Consider the following 15,990-nt stretch of genomic DNA (forward strand, 5'->3'; position numbering starts at 1 on the left):
TATTCATCATATAATATAGAGTGAGAAAATATCATTATTAATATTTACTAAAACAGATTGTGCAGCAGATCACAAGTTCCATCACACACGTGACTGGTTTGTAGGATACATGTAACTAGCATCAAGACTTTGACAAATCATTTATATATCTAAAACATTTATAGTGCTTTTGGCATATTGTACGCTCTTTCAACATGTCATCTGATCTTCTGATACTTCATCCAAACCTCCAATACATCATCCTCTTCTTTGTCATATCATTCATTCTACTGATATATGAACTTTTCCACAACATTCAATCTTCCATTGCAACATTGGATCCTTCCGGCACGATATCCGAACCTATATCATGAAGTTCAATCTCCGACATATCAACCAATCATTTGGCTCGATGTCCAATTTTAGACATGATAATTTATTGATAAAAATTCTGACTCTCCTGTGCTATAATTCGCCCTTCGGTGGTCCAAGTCCATGATCGAAATATTTTCTATATCACTTATCTAAAAAATATATTAGTCCAATAAACTTATTGATTGATTTCATCATCAAAATTTGATATTCAACAACTTCACCAAGAATAGCACAAAAATATGCTCAAGTTACTTTTTTTTTTCCTTCTTTTTTCAATCAAATGCATGTAAATCAATACATTCAATTGGATCAATTTAACTTAACTCAACATAATATGAAATTTTAAAATATTAATTAAACACCTCGTGACACATTATCACTAATAATTTATGACTAGCATAATGACATGGATCTGAAACTTAGAAGGTTTAATATTTGTTGAAATATCTCAGCAATGATATAGATTTGTTGGAATGCAAAAGAAGTCATAAGAGAAGCATGTGTTACATAGGAATGAGTAGTTATTAATGACATATATTATTATTATTATTCAATGAAATTATAGAAGCTTATACATGCTTTTCATTTTTATTATCGACCCATCCTTTAAAGTAGCCATCAAGGCCTCTATGGGGTTTTGGGAATGCAAGGCTTCTCATCGACGTCTTAGGGTTCTTCCTAGGCCGCGTTGCCCAATGGTGTTTCGGGGATGCGGGGATTATCGTTGAAGTCATCAGTTGGTGCTTGACTCCATGGTGTTTCTGGGATGCGAGAATTCTCACTGAAGTCATGAGTAGGCACTTGACTCAATGGAGTTTCCGGGATGCGGGGATTCTCGCTGAAGTCATGAGTGGATGCCTGACTCCATGGTGTTTCGGGGATGCGGGGATTCTCGTTGAAGTCATGAAATGATGCTTGACTCAATGGTGTTTCTGGGATGCGAGGATTCTCACTGAAGTCATGAGTAGGCACTTGACTCCATGGAGTTTCCGGGATGCGGGATTTCTCGCTGAAGTCACGAGTAAGCGCCTGACTCCATGTGTCTTTAGACACCTCCATCCATGGCGATTCGGGTATATAAGCAATTAGGTTGGCATCATCAACTTTATGAGTAGCCACCTCATTGGATACATCCAACCATGGTGACTCAGGAATATTCACGAGGATCCTATCAGGGCCTCCAAGCCTGCTGCCAAGAGCATGACCATGAAAAGCTATAAATACTAGCACGACAAAGAGAGCCGCTCTGTGAGCCATCTTATCTTAGCTCCAAGTGTTTGATGAGATTCGGATTGAGGAGTGCAATAGGATGGGTTAGATTTATAGACGGTAGAAAAACTGGAATTGTTATGCATGTGTTAATAGTTGGAAAGTATATTTCTTTACATATATAATTCTCTTGCAGTAAGAAAAATCTGCATCTCTAAAACGAAATCTTATGGGCAATTTACTGAATAGTATTCATACTATTATTTTTTTACTAGATGATGCCTCAACTATTTATTTTTACCGGATGATGCCATTTTTTTTATAAATACTAATTTTACCCATGTTTTTAAATACTTTTATGCTCATTTAGCCCCGAACCAATTTAGACCAATAAACTAGGTCAAATCAACCCTCCTCCCTATCCTCATCTTCCCACTCCACCTCCACCTTCTCCTCCCCCTTCCCATTGGCTTCAAATCGATTTATAGGCCTAAATTAAAATTAAAATTCAAATTAAAATTATTATTTATGATAAAAGAGGCATCATATGATAAAAATAAATAGTGGAGGTTTCATCCGATAAAAAAATGAATAATAGATGCACTATTTGGTAAATTGATTACTATTATTATATTAATTTTTATATGAAAAGTTCAAATGAAACTCCACATACGTTCCCTCTACCAACATATCAATTTTTTAAAAGTATTCCTTATATTGATAACACGCGCGATATGCACTACTAGTTATTGTTCTCGTATCATTATTTATTTTTTATTACATTATTTTTTAGCTTTTTTATGATTTTATAATAATATTTGGTCAATTAGCTGAAAAAAGGTCTCTAGTAATTGGCTTTTACCATATGATGTCTTGATATTTGATTTTTATCAAGTAATGTCTTTTTTTAAATTTTAACCAAAATATCCTCAATAAAATTATAAAAATAATAATGATCATCTTTGGACTAGCTTTGACTTAATTTTTTAATATTAAACTAATTTTTTTGAGATGAATCAAATAAAAAAATTTTAACTAAACTTTGACTATTCGACTTAGTTCAATTAAGCCCTAGATTGCCCCTTAATTTCTCCCAAATTATTCTCCACATCTACGATGCCTCCTCCTCCCCCTCCACCATTTCCTTCTCTTTCTCTCCTCCTCCTCCTCCTCCTCTTTATAGTCTATCTTAAAAAAATATTATATTTGAGTTATACTCATTCACATAATATATTTAAAAAAGATAATAATTTGAGAAAAATCAAGCGTCAATCAAAGGTTCAATTGAACCAAATCGAATAACTAGAATTTAGTTGAACAGATTTACTTTAAAAAACTTAGTTCAGCTCTAAAAATCAAGTAAAACCTAGTCAAAAAATAATCATCATTTTTTATAATTTTATTATGAATATTTTGATTAAAGTCTTAAAAAAGGATACTCGTAGTAAAAATCAAATATGGGGCATCATTTGGTAAAAAGCTTATTATTAGATTTTTTGATAAATTATCCAAATATTATTGCAATAATTAAGGAATCATAAAAAGAATTAAAAAAATAATGAAAAAGAAACAAATAAATAATGACGTGAGAACCATGTTAGATACATGTTATCAATATAAGGAATGCTATAAGAAAAAAAGATGATACGCTGTTAAAAGACGGGATGTATGTGGAGTTGCATTTGAACTTTACATCTGGAAATTAATCATAGAATAATAGTATATCTTCGAGGCAACCACACTTATCCATGTATTAAGGTAACATAGTTATAAGATAGCATATATTTTTTTAACGTGTTCTACATACGATTATTAACACATGATGCACACCAAGCAATAGAAGCCATTATTGCATCTCATCGTTTGGTGTTCCTATGACAAGCTATTTATAGATGATTCTCGGGATTTTATGCGCATTTATGTGCACATTTAATAAATGACTTGAACTCAATGGTGTTTATCATTGAATAAAAAGAATTGTTGATGTGGAAAGCAATCCTAAACTTTTTAAAATATGAGAATGTGTTTTAATGTTGGGACTATTATGTGCCTTCCTTAAACATGTCATGTTGAGTTTGGAGAACATGAAATGGTAATAGGTGCGATTGTAATGTCAAGGAGATCATATCAGTCATATAGTACTGTAGTATTGATCATATGGTACTGAAGTATCATTCAAGTAATATATAGATATCAATTATATTATCACGGTTTTAGTTAGAATTACTTAAGTCGTATGACATTCTTATATTATCGATCCTCAAAGGGTCAACCCAAGAGTAACCTCGTACAAGTCGCAAATAATTTGTAAAAGAAAGTTGATCAGCTTAAGAAATTGAGCGATAAATAAGTCTCGATGTCTCATAAAAGATGATAACTTGTAAGCAACTCAACAAAAACTTATGCAAGAGAGAAAGGAGATGAAGAGAAAAATAAGAACTTTATAAGGCAAAAAAATAATCACAATTCTACAAATTATATATAAGCAAACTTGTGTATCCAAATAGCGCTAGGTGAACTAGGTGTCAAGCGAACTTGTGTATCCAAAAAGCACCCACCACTATCCCAAGGCCCTATCTAGTCTTTTGCCACCCGAATAGTTCAAGGGAACTAAGATGACTAATGTTTCACAACGAACCATAGCCTCTAGAAGATAAACAATGGCATGCGAAATTTTGATAATTTTAGGATAATTTTGCCCAATCTAATGAGCAATCACTATGCAGCTTTACAAACTTTACAAAAATAAGGTAAAACATAATGTCAAATAATCGTTCAAGCAAACATAAGCGACAAATGATTCGTTGATAAAGGTGTTGTAAGCGTACTATCATATACTTAGTTAGAATTACCTATGTCATAAGGCATCCTGGCATTATCAATTTGTAAAAGTTAGCCAAGATACAACCTCATAAAGGTCCTAGAAAAAAATTGATTAGCTTAAGCGAACAAGCGATGGATAAGTTTTGACGCCTCATAAAAGAGAATTATAAGTAATTGAACAAACACTTAGTTTATAAGAGAGAAAAAATAGGAAAGAAAACAAGGCATAGAAGGGCTCGTTAGCTGAACGAGCTCTTGTGCGACAAAGATCCCGCATCAATTTGGGACAAGATGCCCCTTTGCCTCGGTGTTTGTTGCTCCCCTCCCTACAAGGAGCTTCCCCAACTGCCTCCTTGCAAGCCGGGGCTTCCAGCGATCTTCCGGCGAACTTTCGACGGACTCCCGGCAAGCTCTTGGACTTCACGAGGATCTTCTTGGCGAGTTCCGACGAGCTTCTCTGGCAAGCTCTGAGACTTCTCGGTTGGTTCCTCCAGAACTTTCGACGAATGTCCGATCTTCCAACGAACTCTCGAACTCCCAACGCAATCACGTTCTTGACTCCAGGACTTCATTTTGCTTCATACCTTGCTATTGTAGTTAATCCTACACATGTAAAACCTTACTTCGATCTAGATAATTAATACTAAGCATTTAATCATGTTGTCCGGCATGTCATTGGTCCCTCAACGCTTCATCCGATTCTTCGGCGCATCATCCTCTCTTGCGGCCTATTGCCCAATCGGTTAGTTGACTCTGCAACTCTGATATCCTTGGCGCAATATCCGCTCTTCTTGGCCTTATGCCCGAATCCACGGCCCGAAGCCTTCTGTCAATATGTCGACCAATTCACTGGCCCAACGTCCAATCTTCTGACATGTTCCTCCGGCCCAACATGGTTTTTCCTACTTTAATTGTCTCATCCTGATCGAAGCATCCTACGTCACTCAAAACGTAGATTAAAATATAAATAGTTATCAATTGGTTTCATCATCAAAATACGAGATTCAACAATCTCCCCCTTTTTGATGATGACAACCAATTGATGACGGAGTTAACCTTAACTCCCGGAGTTTAAACAAACTCCCCCTATCAATATACTATATTGATAGAAACTCTTGGATTCAAAAATCCAAGCAAACATGTCACGATTAAAATCATTCATAACATCCACATACTTCTCCCCCTTTGTCATCAACAAAAAGGAGAAGTCCAATTCTCATGTGTTTAGAATTACAAGTTCAAATCATTACATATTAAACATAATTTTTAATTTTTATCATCATGCAATTTGTAAGCTAGCAAATTTAACAAGTGATATATCATGTTTAGAACATTCAAGCTATCAAGTTGTAGATATGCAAGGTAGTAAGATAGCATGTTCTACATCATACAAGCTAGCAAAATTTCAAAAGCAAATGCAAGATAGCTTCTTGTTGAAGTGTGTAAGCTAGCGATTCTTGCTTCCTATTGCAATATGCAAGTTGCATGTTTTGCTTCTTGAGATAGGCAAGATAGTACTTTTGCTTGTTTCTTAAGATAGGCAAGCTAGTGATGTTCAAGATAGCTAGCTATTTCTTCTCTTTTCAGAAATACCATTTTTGCTTCCTTTGCAAAGTGCAAACTAGCAAAATTTTGCTTCATTCTTGAATTGTGCAAGCTAGCATCTTTCTCTTTGAGATATGCACATTAGCAACTCTTTATCCCCCTTTGTCATTGTCAAAAAGAAGGGAAGAATATAATTTTGTATCTCTTTTTTTCTTTATAGTAATTTTCAAATCATGACAAAGGAAAATAGCATAGATGAAAATTCAAGTCATGAATATCAAAACAATTATTTTATCATGAATATTTCATCATTATCATAAGTTAAAGTATTGCATGCATAATACCAAATCATCATTTATAATTACATCAATGTTCCAATCATTATTTCAATCTATACATCATGAGAACAATAAATTTGCACTATAGACAATCTCATGTTTTATCATTCAAGCTAGCATATATTTTTGTTCTCTTTTGCAATGTGCAAGCTAACAATTTCCTTTTTCTTTTATAACAGTGATTCAATCATATTATGCGATAAACAAATCATAATTACAAAGGAGTATTGAATCATAAAAAAATCAATTTATGCATAAAATGTTCCAGGCATCAAGGTACATTTTCTTAAATTGTGGGTATCGAGAAATCAAGAGAAAACAACATACAATTCATTTTGAAAAATATTCTCTTTGATAAAATGAGAGAATCATGATTAGCAATCTTGATTTATATAAAGTTTCAAAAACATAATTATCAAGATCATGAATACTAACAGACCATGAACCATTCCGACAAATCTCCTTTTAAATAGAAAACAATCTTGATTCATTCAATAGAAAATTCAAATTATAATTGTAATAAATTAAGATAAAGATCATTCAAATTCAAATCATCAAAATCTCAATATTACTTTCAAGAGATTCAAAAAGACACAAACAACTTTATCAATCTCTTAGTGAAAAATTGATAAGATAGAGAAAAAGACATTTCTAAAAAATACTTTTCTCTTTTTGTTTCAACTTATTGATTGATTGCATAAATGCATGTTCTTTTCTTTTATGTCAAATCCATGCATCATTCATTAACGTCGAAAAAGAACTTTCAAAAGATCGTAAAGTTCGATAATCACAAAAATCATCAAAATCAATAAACCATAAAAAACATGTATAACTTTAAAATCTTATGCATAAAATCATCAATCATGAAATCAAAATATTTAATATTTTTATTACATCTTTATGCATCATTAAGTATACAATCGTCAAGAATGACACTTACACTATTTCATATAAGCATGCCTATTTCATTTATGCCAAATCAAAACATGCATCATTTTTTAAACCGAAAAAGCCACTTTTATTACTGTGAAAATCGATAATCCAAAAATCACAAAAATCATCATGCATCATTTCGAAAGAAAAACTCATTAAGCATGATCATTATGCATTACTTCAAATCAAACATGATTTCATTTATTTTCAAAATATTCATCATGATAGGACATACAAGCCAAAGAAATCATTAAACATAAAGCATATTTCTTTTTAGGTGAATCAACTTTTCATGCTTAGTTTTCCATACAAAAGTCATGCATCATCATTAAGCATGATATCAAACTTCTTAATATTTTTATTAAGACATCAAACATGGTTTCACTCAAATTCGAAACTCATCAAGATACACATTATTTATTCTTAAAAAAAACATGCATATGATCATTATTAGATTTAAATCTAACATTTTATTACATTATAAAACATATAATTTTCATTATCATTTTTAAAATTACTAGCATGATCCTAATTTTTATATTTTCGTTATATTTTTAAACAAGTAATTTTTAAAAAATAATTTCTTTAAACAAAAAAAATGCATCATGAAAAAGCATCATATAATTTTGAAATAAATTAAGGGAGTTTCGATTACCTCATCGTTGAAAGTCGTTAAGGCGTAGTTTGCCACCTCGCCTTTCTTGATTTTTCTCCTCGTTTACGGAGGAGCTCGATTCATCCCAATTTTTGTTTTTCTTCTTGCGTTCGAAGCAAGTAGTTGCATTCTTTTTATTTTTGTTCTTTAATTTTTGTTTCATTAACTTTTTAAATTTCATGAGTAGTTCAAGTTTACCATCACTTGAGCTTATGCTCGAGTGGTCTTCAATTGTTCTATGTCCCAAATCCTTCATGTTCTTTGGAATGTGGTTTTGTTCATCACGTGCATTGTGCACCATTTCATATGTCATCAATGAACCAATTAGTTCTTCAAGTGGTAGGTTGTTTAGGTTTTTAGCCTCTTGTATCGTAGTTACTTTTGAATCCCAATCTTTAGAAAGAGAACATAAAATATTGTTTACAAGTTCAAAATCCGAAAAACTTCTACCAAGTGCTTTTAAACCATTGACGATATCCGTAAAACGGGTGTACATGTCAACAACGGTTTCACTTGGTTTCATATGAAAAAGTTCAAAATCATGCATTAAAAAATTAACTTTAGAATCCTTAACTTTGCTAGTGCTTTCATGTGTGATTTCAAAAGTGTGCCAAATATCGAAAGCCATTTCGCACATAGAAACTCGATTAAACTCAATTCTATCTAGGGTGCAAAACAAGGCATTCATAGCCTTTGCATTTAAAGAAAACATCTTCTTCTCCAAATCATTCCAATGGTTCATTGGAAGAGAAGATATTTGAAAACTATTTTCGACCATATTCCATAAATTTAAATCGATCGAAAGCAAGAAAACTCTCATTCGAGTTTTCCAATAAGTGTAGTCCATCCCATTGAAAAAGAGAGGACGAATGAGATAGTGACCCTCTTGAAAGCCGAAATGAGTCATTTCTCTTAGGTGTTAAACCAACTGAGAAATCATGAGGCTCTAATACCAATTATTAGGATCAAGATCGGCACTAAGAGGGGGGGGGGGGGGGGGGGGGGTAAATTAGTGCAGCAATAAGATAACGACGGTTTAAAAACTTTCATACGATAAAACTGTTTCCGACATAAAATCGTTTTAGAAAACTTAACTTGAAAGCGTACGTAAATGTATTGAAGGCAGTAAGCTATTAAAGAGGTTTGCAGTAAAGATAAATGGCAGGAAGTAAATGCAAATCAGAGAACACAGTAGTTTTAGAGTGGTTCGGTCAACGTGACCTACATCCACTTTCGGCTTCCTCCTCTGACGAGGTCACCGGCGTCCACTAGAGGCTTTTCTTCAATAGGCAAAGGCCAATCATCTTTTACACCCCTCTTCTCCTTTTACTGGGTTTAGGAGACAACCCTTACAAGCACTCACTTACTCCTCTCTCAAACTAGTCTAACACTTTAGAAGAGGGAGAGGAGATCACACAGGATTTCAATAGCGTTTCTTTGCTTTTAAACTCTCTATGCTTATATGTTTTAACCAGGGATGAGAGGGGTATTTATAGGCTTCAAGTTAATTCAAACTTAGAGTCTAAAACTTTCCTATCCCGGGTTCCCAAGGCACGGGCGGTACCACCGCCCAATGTCAGTCTGGCTAACACTGCCCTAGGCGGTACCACCACCTAGGTCTGGTGGTACCATCACCTAGAGAGTAGTGCTAGGTGGTACCATCGCCCAAACTGGCGGTACCACCGCCTGACATAGCCTCGAAGATTGTGCCACGACGGTGACTTCTTGGGGTACTGTTTGGGCTTCTTATTGGGCCCAACACAGTTCTTACATGGGCCTAACTGGCCTATAATTGGGTTGGCCCAATCCAAACCTAATTACATGCTAACTACGAAATCCTAAGACATTTGCTAAGCAAAACAAGTCCCTATGTCTATGTCTATTCGTCCTTGACTCTAGGACTTCATTTTGCTTCATGCCTTGCTATTGTAGTTAATCCTGCACATGTAAAAACACACTTCGATCTAGACAATTAATACTAAGCATTTAATCATGTTGTCCGGCATGTCATTGGTCCCTCGACGCTTCGTCCGATTCTTCGGTGCATCGTCCTCTCTTGTGGCCTATTGCCCAATCGGTCAGTTGACTCCACAACTCTGATATCCTTAGTGTAATATCTGCTCTTCTTGGCCTTATGCCCGAATCCATGGCCCGAAGCCTTTTGTCGATACGTCGACCGATCCACCGGCCCGACGTCCAATCTTTTGACATGTTCCTCCGGCCCAACATGATTTTTCCTGCTTTAATTGTCTCATCCTGATCGAAGTATCTTGCGTCACTCAAAATAAAGATTAAAACATAAATACTTATCAATTGGTTTCATCATCAAAATACGAGATTCAACACTATTAACCCTGTTAAGGGCCAATTTGGCCCGTAATTGAATTGGTTTGGGCTGAATTCAACCCTCTTAGTGTCTTTCTTGATCCTAACAATTGGTATCAGAGCAAGGTCAATCTCATTTTGGTTTGAAACCCAAGAGAGATGGCATTTGCTGGCAACCAAGAGGGTCACTCAACACGTCCACCTATGTTCAATGGAACGAATTACACGTATTAGAAAACTATAATAAGGATTCTCCTAATTTCTATAGATTTTGAGTTATGGAACATTGTGGAAAATAGCTTTCAAAACTCTTCTCTTAAAATAAATGATTGGAATGGGTTGGAGAAGAAGACTTTCTCTTTAAATGCCAAGGCTATGAATGCTTTGTTTTAAGCTTTAGATAAAAATGAGTTCAATCAAGTGTCTATTTGTGAAATAGCTTTTGATATTTGGCACACACTCGAAATCACTCACAAAGGTACTAGTAGAGTAAAGGAGACCAAAATAAATCTTTTAGTCTATACTTATGAATTGTTTCGAATGAAACCAAATAAAACCATTGGAGACATGTACACCTAGTTTACAAATATCGTCAATGGTCTAAAAGCGCTTGGTAAAAGTTTTTCTAACTTTGAACTCGTTAATAAAATTTTAAGATCTCTTCTAAAGAGTTGGGACCCTAAAGTAACGACCATTCAAAAGGCCAAGGATTTGAATAATTTTCCTTTCGAAAAACTTATCGAGTCATTAATGACCTATGAGATGACTTGCAACGCTCATGAAAAGCTTAAGAACAACCTTCCAAAGAACAGGAAGGATGTGGCACTAAGAACTCATGATGACCACTTGAAAGGAAGTTCAAGTGATGAGGACTATGATGATGAATTGGGACTCTTCACAAGAAAGTTCAAAAAAATCGTAAAAAAATAAATCTAAAAATGACACTAAAAACAAAATTGAAACCAAGAAAGAACAAGTTATATGCTACGAATGCAAGAAGACGGGACATTTCAAAAGTGAATGTCCCCAAATGAAGAAGAAACAACCAAAGAAGAACAAGGCGCTCAAAGCAACGTGGGATGACCCGAGCGATTCTGAAGACGAAGAACAAAGCAACAAGGAAATCACTAACTATGCACTAATGGCTATCGGAGATGAGGTAAGTGGTTCATTATATACAAATTTATCTTTTAGTGAGCTTTTAAGTGTTTTTCATGATTTGTTCAATGAATGTTATTATAAGCAAAAAGTTTAACTGTTTAAAAAAGGAGTATGCCCTTTTAAATAATAAATTTGAAAAACCTAAGCATGATAATCCTTCATTGCCTCTATGCACTAAGTGTGAACACTTAGAAGCACTTGAGAAGGAAAACTTGCTACTCAAAGAAACTCTAGAAAAGTTTTAGGTTGGTAGCAAGTCCTTAACATGATTATTGCCAATAAGGGTCACGTTCATAGAAGAGGCAGAATCGGATCTATGAGTAGCTCTCACCAAAATCCAACCACCTTTGTTAAAGGTTCTACCTTGCACGTATCAACCCTCACCAAATGTAACTTTTGTTGTAAACTCGGACATGTTGCTTATAAATGTCCGTTTTAGAGATATAGTCCACACAAATTGATTTGGGTTCCTAAAGGAACCGTAAAGAACTCCATACAAGATGATAAATTGAGTAGATCAATTTTTTAGGCACCCAAGGTCAAATGGTTACCTAAAAATCACCATTTCTTGTAGAAATATTTATCATCACAAGCTAGAAGCAAGAGATAGTACCTTGATAGTGGATGCTCGAGACACATGACCGGAGATCCATCTAAATTCTTTAAGCTCACTAGCCTAAACGAAGTATATGTCACCTTCAGAGACATCAACAAGGATAAAATCATTAGCAAAGGAACCATAGGTAACAAATCCAACTTTTTGACTAAAGATGTATTGTTGGTTGATAGCCTGAAGTATAATCTTTTGAGCATTAGTCAATTGTGTGATGAAGGATACATTATTAGATTTGGATCCAATGCTTGCATTATTGAACAACCACACAAAAACACATCTATGATTGCCCTAAAATAAAATAATATATACACTATTGACATTGATGATTTTTGTAATGAAATATGTTTTTCGATTTTTAATAATGATGCTTGGTTTTGGCATAGGAGATTAGGTCATGCTAGCATGAAGCTAATTTTTCAAATTTCATCTAGAGAACTTGTAAGAGGCATTCCTAACATTAAGTTTGTTAAAGATAATGTGTGTGATGTATGTCAACTAGAAAAATAAATAAAAAGTAGTTTAAAATTAAAGAATCAAATAAACACCTCTAGACCATTACAATTGATCCATATGGATTTGTTTGGACTAATTAATACAACAAGCCTAGGAGTAGCAAATACGCCTTTGTAATTGTAGACGATTATAGTAGATACACTTTGACATACTTCTTGGCACACAAAAGTGATTGTTTTAAGTGTTTTTCTAAGTTTTGTAAACTAGTTCAAAATGAAAAAGGCTTTATGATTTTATCAATTCAGAGTTATCACGGTGGTGAATTTCAAAACCGTGATTTCCAAAACTTTTATGAATCTAGTGGATACAACCACAATTTCTCTACTCCAAGAAATCCTCAACAAAATGGAATAGTAGAAAGAAAAAATATGAGTTTACAAGAAATGGCAAGAACCATGTTAAATGAACATAGCCTACCCAAATATTTTTGGGCCGAAGCCATTAATACGGCATGTTATGTCATGAATAGTATTCTACTAAGACTATTACTTTTTAAAACTCCTTATGAACTATAGAATAAAAAAAAACCCAACGTTTTTGTATTTTAAAGTTTTTGGTTGTAAATGTTTTATCTTAAATGAAAAAGATGTCTTAGGAAAGTTTGATGCAAAATTCGATGAAAACATTTTTCTTGGTTATTCTTCTATTTTTAAAGTATGTTATGTCTTTAATAAAAGAACCTTAGTTATAGAAGAGTCTATTCGTGTTGTCTTTAATAAAGTTTCTGAATTTAAGAAAAATAATTTTGATGATGATCTTAATTTTGATGCTTTGAATTTGAATGAAACCTCTCTAACTAACAACTTAGATATATATTCTTCTAAAACATCCTTACCTAAGGAATGAAAGTATGCATATGCTCATCCTAATGAGTTAATTATATGAGACACATCAAAGGGTGTTCAAACTCGTTCTTCTTTTAAAAATTTTTGTACCAATGCCGCTTTTCTTTCTCAAATTGAACCAAAATGCATTGACGAAGCCTTGAAAGATGATTCATGGGTTATCACAATGCAAGAAGAGTTAAACCAATTTGAGAGAAATGAGGTGTAGAAGCTTATTCCGAGACCTAGTTACCATTTAGTTATTTGTACTAAATGGGTCTTTAGAAATAAGCAAAATGAATTTGATGTCGTGGTTAGAAACAAAACTAGATTAGTGGTCAAGGGTTTCAACTAAGAAGAAAGTATCGATTATGAAGAAACCTTCGCTCATGTGGTAAGATTAGAAGTCATAAGGATGCTTCCTACCTATGCTAGTAGTAATAATTTTAAGTTATTTCAAATGAATGTTAAAAGTACTTTTTTAAATGGCTTTATTTCTAAAGAAGTGTATGTTGAACAACCACTCGGATTTGAGAACTCTCTTTTTCCTAATCATATGTTTAAGTTAACTAAAGCTCTATATGGATTAAAACAAGCTATGAGGGCTTGGTCTGAGAGACTTAACTCCTTTCTTATCCAAAATAATTTCTCTAAAGACAAGGTTAATACTACTTGGTTTATTAAAAATTTTGAAAATAACTTTCTTATTGTTCAAATTTATATTGATGATATTATTTTTGGTTCTACAAATGAATCCTTATGCGAATCATTTGCCAAGGGTATAAGCCAAGAGTTTGAAATGAGTTTAATGGGTAAACTAACTTTCTTTTTAGGCTTACAAATCAAACAACTTAGTGATGATATTTTTCTTAGTCAAACCAAATATGCATTAGAATTGCTAAAACGGTTTAAAATGGATGGTTCAAAAGTTATCAATACTCATATGAGTACCTCCACTAAGTTAGATATGGACAAAAGCGGAGAAAGCTTTGATCAAAAAACTTATAGGGGTGTGTTAGGAAGTTTACTATACCTTATCGCAACTAGATCAGACATCATATTTAGCATAGGACTTTATGCTAGATTTCAATCTAATCATAAACTATCTCATCTTAAAGCCGTTAAAAAAATTCTTAGATATCTTAAAGGAACACCTAATCTAGGATTATGGTATCTAAAATTTGAAAACTTTAAATTAATTACTGATGCTGATGTGGATTTTGCTAGATGTAGAGAAGATAGAAAAAACACATCTGGAACATGTCAATTCTTAGGTCATGGACTTATCTCCTGGTTTTCCAAGAAACAAAACTTGGTTGCATTATCTATAACCGAAGCTGAGTATATAGTCGCTGGTGCATATTGTACAAAAGTTGTATGGATGAAAAATACATTAGAAGATTTTAGAATTCACCTTAAGAATATTCATATAAAATGTGATAACACAAGTGTAATATGTTTAACAAAAACGCATATCTAACACTCTAGAACTAAACATATTGACATTATGCATTATTTTATAAGAGATCATGTTAATAATCATGATATATCGTTAGAGTTTATTGATACAAAACATCAATTAGTCGATATCTTTACAAAATCTTTAAATGAAGAATAATTTGATTTCATTAGAAGAGAGTTAGGGATGTTAAACTATCTGAAAGCTCATCGGAACTCATCAAGAAGATCATCGTGAAAGACCAAGAGCTTTTCGAGAGTTCGCCGGAACATTGTCGAGAGATCGTCGGAAGTTCACTGAAATATTGTCGTAAGCTTGCCGGAAGAACCAATACTTATGGACTTGTTTAGCTTAGAATATGTCTTAGGAATCGTAGTTAGCATGTAATTGGGTTTAGATTTGGGCCAACCCAATTAGGGGCCAGCTAGGCCCATGTAAAGACTGTGTTGGGCCCAATGATAGGCCTAAATAGTGCCCCAAGAAGTCTCACCGTCATGGCACAGTCTTCGAGACTATGTTGGGTGGTTATATCGCTCCTGATAGGGTGCCAAGCGGTGGTACCACCAGGTTGGGTGGTGGTACCGCTCAGCGCAGGCGATGATACCGCCTGTGTCCGGAAAACCCGAGATGAGATGTTTTTAGGCTCCAAGTTTGAATCAACTTGAAGCCTAATAGCCCTCTTATCGCTGGTTAAAGAACACAGGCATAGAGGATTCAAAAGTGAGAAAACGCTACTTTAATCTCTTTAGAAATTCCCTCCTCCACTCTAAGTTTAGAATTCTGTAAGAGGAGTGTGAGTGCTTGTATGGGTCGTCTCCTAAACCCATGAAAAGGAGAAGAGGGGTGTAAGAAGGAGGTTGATCTTCGCCTATTAAAGGAAGATCGTTAGTGGATGCCGGTGGCCTCGATGGAAGAGGAATCGACGGAGTGGATGTAGGTCACGACGACCAAACCACTATAAAACTCGGTTGCATTTCTATTTGAGAAATTTATCGTTACTGCAAACTTTACTTGCTTACTGCTTCCAATACATTTATGAACGTGTTTCAAATTATGATCTTTACGAAACAATTTTCGTCGGAATCTATTTTATCGTACGAAATGAAAGAAATTTTCAGAATCGTGATTTTTACCGCTACACTAATTCACCCTCCCCCCCCCCCCCCTCTTAGTGCTGACTTGTTCCTAACACATCCCTGTTGCTAGCTAGGGGGTCGGCTTTTATACATGCTATT

Source organism: Musa acuminata, chromosome BXJ3-11 (assembly GCF_036884655.1).
Source record: "Musa acuminata AAA Group cultivar baxijiao chromosome BXJ3-11, Cavendish_Baxijiao_AAA, whole genome shotgun sequence".
NCBI lineage: Eukaryota > Viridiplantae > Streptophyta > Magnoliopsida > Zingiberales > Musaceae > Musa > Musa acuminata.